This window comes from Acomys minous (assembly GCF_964271855.1).
Source record: "Acomys minous genome assembly, chromosome: 13".
Lineage (NCBI taxonomy): Eukaryota > Metazoa > Chordata > Mammalia > Rodentia > Muridae > Acomys > Acomys minous.
Genome location: NC_140495.1, coordinates 57,851,602 through 57,857,626, shown reverse-complemented (window position 1 = coordinate 57,857,626; position 6,025 = coordinate 57,851,602). Strand labels below are relative to the sequence as shown.

The 6,025-nt window shown below is 53.1% G+C and overlaps 1 protein-coding gene across 1 annotated transcript in view; it reads left to right on the top strand.

The window, feature by feature from the left end:
- LOC311580566 (uncharacterized protein C2orf92) overlaps window positions 1-3,465 on the top strand; it is a 43,196-nt gene extending 39,731 nt beyond the window's left edge. Inside the window, exon 9 of the mRNA XM_084752213.1 lies at window positions 3,280-3,465. The gene's annotated coding sequence lies outside the window, so the exon portion shown is untranslated. The remainder of the gene's footprint in view (window positions 1-3,279) is intronic.
- Window positions 3,466-6,025: the final 2,560 nt, after the last annotated feature.

Genomic DNA, 6,025 nt, shown 5'->3' with positions numbered 1-6,025 from the left:
CTGCACACAGTAGACGCGGTGTGGGAGAAGCAGCTCAGAGTCCTGTGTCTGGATCCACAGGCAATGTAAAGACTCAGGCTTGGGATGGGCTTCTTGAAACCTCAAAGCCCACCCCCAGGGACACCCCTCCTCCAACAAGGCCACACCCCTGAGTCCTTCGCAATTGTGCCACTCCCTGGGGGCTATTCTCATTCAAACCACCACAAGAGCCTTGCGTCATCTTAGACCCCCTTGCCCTCTGGCTTCTGTATAGTTTCCCCAGCAGGAAGCACTGGCTGAGGTTGGGAGGCTGGAAGAGGGAAAAGCGATTTCCTTTCTTGGGCCATCTTCGTGGGAGCTTTCCCGAAGTTGAGGTAGTGATGAGCTGCCTTGAATGGTGAGGCGGGAGGTGGGGGGCGGGGGGGGGGGGCGGGAGAGGAAGTGGCCCCAAGGCTGCATCTACATCTCGTTGCAGCAAGAAGCGGGTGGACCAGCAGTGGGGAAGTGGATGCAAGTGGGCAGTGGAACAATTCCCCATGCTGAGTCTTCACGCTTTGATATTTCTGAGGATGCAGTGAGGAAGGGGAGGAGATCGGAGTTAAAGGAATGAGTTGATGCCCACTGAAGGGGTGTGGCCAGAATCCAAGGTCACAAACCAAGGTGGGCTCATCCCCTAGTTCAGATCTATGGGAAAGCGGGCGGTGGTGGTGCACACCTTTAATCCCAGCACTTGGGAGGCAGAGGCAGGCGGATCACTGTGAGTTCGAGGCCAGCCTGGTCTACAAAGTGAGTCCAGAACAGCCAAGGCTACACAGAGAAACCCTGTCTCAAAAGAACAAAAACAAACAAACAAAAAGATCTATGGGAGAGGCATCACTTGAGGCTCTGAGCCCAGCGGCATGGCTCAAAGCACCCCTGGGTTAGGCTGTGTTAGCAGAGCAGGGAAGCTTTAGGTAGGCCAGGGTACATTGGGGTTGTTCCTAATGGGCAGAAGGTGTGACTAGAGGGTATAGAAAAACTGCATGCGCGCTTGCATGGATGTAGGCCACAGGCAAGGGGCCTTTCTCTGTCACTTCGGTTCCCAGCGCATGTGAGGTTAGGCTGGGCTACTGTGGGGCCCGGGGGTATGTGTGCAACAAACATGATGGGGCAGGCAGTGGCCAAATAGAGGTCAGCATGCTTTGGGGGCAGCAATGATACTGTGAGGCCCCTGGCTAACTCTTCACGCATCGACAGAACATGGGGTTCATAGTTAAAGTCTCTAAAGATGTGAGGAGTGTGGTGGAGTGTGGGTCCTCCAACCGCGATAGGCCCTTGTGCACCAGTGGTCTCAGGAAGTGGGGGGCTAGCGTATATAGCTGGAGTCTGGGGGGGGGGAGAAGGTCAAAGGAGGAAGTGCTGTGTGTGTTGAGAGCTGACATTCCAAGTGTATCAGTCAGAGTAGCAGATCACTGGTCACATGATCACTGATCAGCCAGTTCTCTGCCAGGGAAACAGGAACTTGGCTGCCCTGATGAGGCCTTTGTCTCTATGGAGTTGAGTAGGCACAAGCCTGATTGGGTAGGGAGTTGGGCTCTGGGCAACACTCCACCATCCCTCATCGAGCATTGAACCCACAGTGGAGAAGTGCAGGGGTGGTCTAATCAGAGCCTGGCAGGGGGGCGTGTAGACCTGTCCATGTGGGGACCAAAGATAAGGTGGCCCCAGGGGACGCTACGAGGTTCTTTGCCAAGTAGAACAGTGTTTTTACTTAACCTGGTCATTCCGCTCAAAACTGTCCCATCGGTGGCATGTTTGTCACAAGCAACCGGATGTGTTAGACTGAGGAGGCCCTGCCAAGTTCCCAGCCCAAGAGACCAGAAAGCCAAGAGTTCTTGTCCGTCGGACATCCTGCACACTCACACCTTGCTGATCTCCCAGGGGTTGGGGCATGAGGTGAGGGGCGGGAGTGGAGACTAGGAGGGGAGGGAGCAATAAAGGGGAGCGGGGACAATAGGAAATTACAGTGGGGGTGTAGGGAAGAGTGGGTGAACTTGGAGAGGAGGCTGGCCCCCCCCCCCCAGCATCGGAAGTGTTATTTATGGAGCTGGGTCCCACTCAGGCAAGCATTTGATGAACACTCTGTGCTAGACACAGTGGCCGATGGCCCTCGCTATGGCAGTGTCCCCTGACAGCCGACCCGCATGGGTCTGGCCTTGCTCTCTTCAGCTATGTTCTTCCTGTGAGGGGGGCATGAGCCTCCCCATTTCATGGTCAAAGAAGCCGGGGAGGGGGTGGGTGGGGGGATGGTCCGCAAGAGCCGACCCCGTTTGTGCTATAGCTCTGGCTGCCCAACTGTGCCCGTGAGCTTGGCCATCACAGGGCCGAAGGGAGGCGGTGACAGCTGCAGTGTGGCTAGCCTCTCAGGGACTGCCTGTCTCAGACCTCGCCGTCTAAGTGTTGCTCAGGCCTAGAGCTGGGCCCAGCCGGATTCTGCTGGTGGTCCTGCCTAGGCCTGCTCTGAGCCTCAGTTTCCTCATTCTGACAGTAGAGGGTATAATTTAGCAGCTGCTGTATGCCAGACACTACGCTGGGTTGGAGACCCTGTAGAAAGTGGGGACTGGGACCCTTTGGCGCTCAGATGAGGTGTAGCCGTGTGGCCATGTGCATCCGCACCCTACTTCAGGGAAGAGGCCAGCATCCACAGTGTCCAGCCTCTGGGCTCCCAATTCTGAGCGGCAGCCCACCCCGAACCAGATCTCCCGTCTCTCTTCCTGGCTTCTCCTTCTGTAGGTGAGCCTCTCTTGCCTGTGGGCTGATGGGAGCTGGCCCACAGTTAACTACTTCATTTTTCACCTTCACCCAAAGGGGGTCCCCTTCCCCTTCACCCTTTCACCCCCTCCACTCGGTGGGGATCCAGCCTCCTTGTCTTTATCTGGATGAGCCAACAGATGACACTGGGGGGTCAGAGTCCAACCCAGTGTGTTCTCTCTGTGGATTCCACTATGTCCTAAGGAAATCTCAAGTCTGTTTATTCTTGGCCTGTCCCTCTCTATAAAAAGAAACTAGCTTTCTTGGTGAGGCTGTTGTATCAACAGTATCCTTACTGCAGGCACACAGTATTTCTCAGTATAAAAGAAGTCTTTTTGTTTTAATTCTGCTCTCTCAGCATCCTCTGAATTCCTCCCAACCTCACACCTGACCTGGCCACTCCCTCATCCATCTGCTGCCTTCAGAGACAGGATGAGACCCACTCAACCAATGAGCTGCATTGGAGGCATTCTTTGGTAATACTGAGAAAATTTCTTGCTCTTTGCACAGGATTTGAAGTGAACTCCCTATCTTGAAGCCCAGGAAGAAAATGCAACAGAGAGAGAAAGAGAGGAGCCAACAGGTGGGAGGCAGCAACCCTGGGGCCATCAACATTTGAGCCCAGAGCAGGCTGTCCTGAGGCCTGTCCTGGAATTTTTAATCTATTCATACAATAATTACCAAATCACTATTCTTTGTTTTGTTTTGTGTGTTTTCTGAGACCGTCTCCTGTATCCCAAGCTGACCTTGCACTCTCTACATAGCCAAGGATTACTTTGAACATCTAAGGTTGCTTTTTATGTGTGTGGCTGAGTGTAGGTCTATGCATGGGGGTACAAGCGCCCGCAGAGGCCAGAAGAGGGTGATAGACCCCCCTGGAGCTTGACTTTCTAGGAGGTTGGGAGCAGCCTTAAGTAGGTGCTGGGAACCGAACACAGATCAGCATACACTCTAAACCAGCAAGCCTTTCTCTACAGCCAAGCTCCGGACTCCTGGCCTGTGCCTTCTCACTAGCGGGACTACAGGCATGTACCACTGTGTGACCCTGGGGTGCTGGGCATGGAACCCAAGGCCTTCCGCATGCTAAGCAAACTCTCTGCTGACTGAATTCCATCCCCCGCCCCTCAAATACTCCAGGTACTGGGGTAGAGACCCAAACCCAACCCACAACAGAGTCCTCCTTCAGGCTGTCCCCCTGCTGTCCCCTCTTCCCCATACCTCTTTCATTGACCCCGGCACCCTCTTCAAGTCTCGACTCAGGGTGTCTCCTCGGTGAGTCCAACCCTGACCCGTGCTCCAAATGACACACCAATAGATTGCTCTTCCATTTCCCAGTGGCTTTCCTCCTCAGCCCTGGCACACTATGGAACACTTCATCCTTTTGCTAGGTCCATCTCTCCACCAGACCAGTATCTCCACAGGGAAGAGACAGCGATCTGCAGTGTCCACAGCAGGCCCTTGGTACCTGGGACAGGGGTAGGCTGACTGTTGGATTCTGGGGCACTGGCAACTGCCATGGTGGTTTGAAGGTTGCAGAAGGAGCTGGCTGTTCGAGAAGCACTCAGGAAAGACACAGCAGGTGGCTGTTGTGACCAGTCAGTACTTTTTAGACTCAGCTTGGGTTCATTTGCTAGAATGATGGTCACTTTCCATCTTTGGAGCCTCCTACACGGTCCTCAGCAGCTTTCAGTACCCAGAGGCTCCCCTAGAGGGCGCAAGGGGATGCCTGAGCTGCACAGCATAAATGGACCAACTCACATGCAACGGTCCAGCTAATCTAACAATGGCTGACTGTAAATAGAAAGTCCAAGAACGCAGTAGTTGCTCAGGCCCACAAGGGTGGATGCCTCGGCTGCTCTTCTGTATGTGCTGGAATCCCAGAGAAGTGGATTCTAATGCCAGTGAAGGAACGGATGTGCTAGCAAGGCCAGGGCAAGCAGGCAGAGAACAAAAGGTTCTTTCTCTCATGTACTTATATAGGGCTCCAACAGAAAGGGTCACCCAGATTAACAGTGTGTCTTTCTGCCTCAAGATCCAGATCAAAGGTGTGTGTGTCTTCCTACCTCAAAGGTCTGGACTAGATGTGGATCCCCCCCTTCAAACCAAGTTAAAAAAAAAAAAAAAATATATATATATATATATATATATATATATATATATATGTATATTTTTTTTATATATGTTATGTGTATGTTAGAGGTGTGCCCTCTTTTATAATTAATAATAAATAAGAATAACATACCAGATGCCACATTTCTGGATTGCAGTTCATTCCAGGTGTACTTAAGTTGACAATCAAGAACAGCCATTACAGGCAGCAGTGTCTGTTTTCAGGCCCATTTTAATATCTACAACAGCTCCAAGATGTAGAAAGAAATGAGGAGATAGAAGGCACCTTAGCCTGGCCCAGAGGGAAAGTGGCGAGTCACTGCGTGGGGAGGCAATCCAAGAGGGCCCTGATGGGGGGGGCTGTCCTTGTAGCTGGGGGAGCGAGTGGGGCGGTGTTGTGTGGCCTCTTTGGAAGGCTGAGGCTCCACCCCTCCCCTCCCAGGGCACCTGCCAGACATTCCCCACCTCCCCCCTTCCCCCCCACCCCTGAGGCCTGGTGTTCCCTTAGTTGTGAAGCCAAACCTAGTCTGCCCAGCTTAAGCTACCTGCACACAAAGGCCCCTCTTACCCAGAGTGGTTGACAGAGGTTCCCTGGAGGAAGCCAAGGTGCCTTGCTAACCTGGAGGGTGTGTGATCAATTTCTTCCAAGCTCTGGGTGCATGGGGAGTATTTACTGGAACCTTCTAGATGAGGCCACTGAACTTTCTAGGCTCAGTTTCCAAGCATCTGCTAGCCCTTCCCTCTGAAGCTCAAAGGATGTACCTCTTCCTGCTACCCTCATGGAAAACACGCTCTTATCTGCTGTGATGTACACTCTCCTCAGTGAGGTGGACACAGTGGGGCTGCTGCCACCCACAGTTTCCGGTGGCAGGTGGGACAGGAAGGGGCATGTGGCTTGTGGCTTGCAGAGGCCAGGAGTCCCTTTCCCCCAGGCACTGGAGACTCTCGCCCACATGGGAGCCTTACCCTCCAGCTCCTTAGGAGGCCACCCTGCTCTTCTAGATGCTTCGCAAAGTTTTCTCCTCCTGTGTCTTGTGTCCATCACTGTGTGAGCCACGGGGACAATCCTGTCTGGCTAGGTTATTCTTATTGATTATTCTCTTCTACTTGTTCATATTCTCTCTTGTTTAGTGTGTGTGTGTGTGTG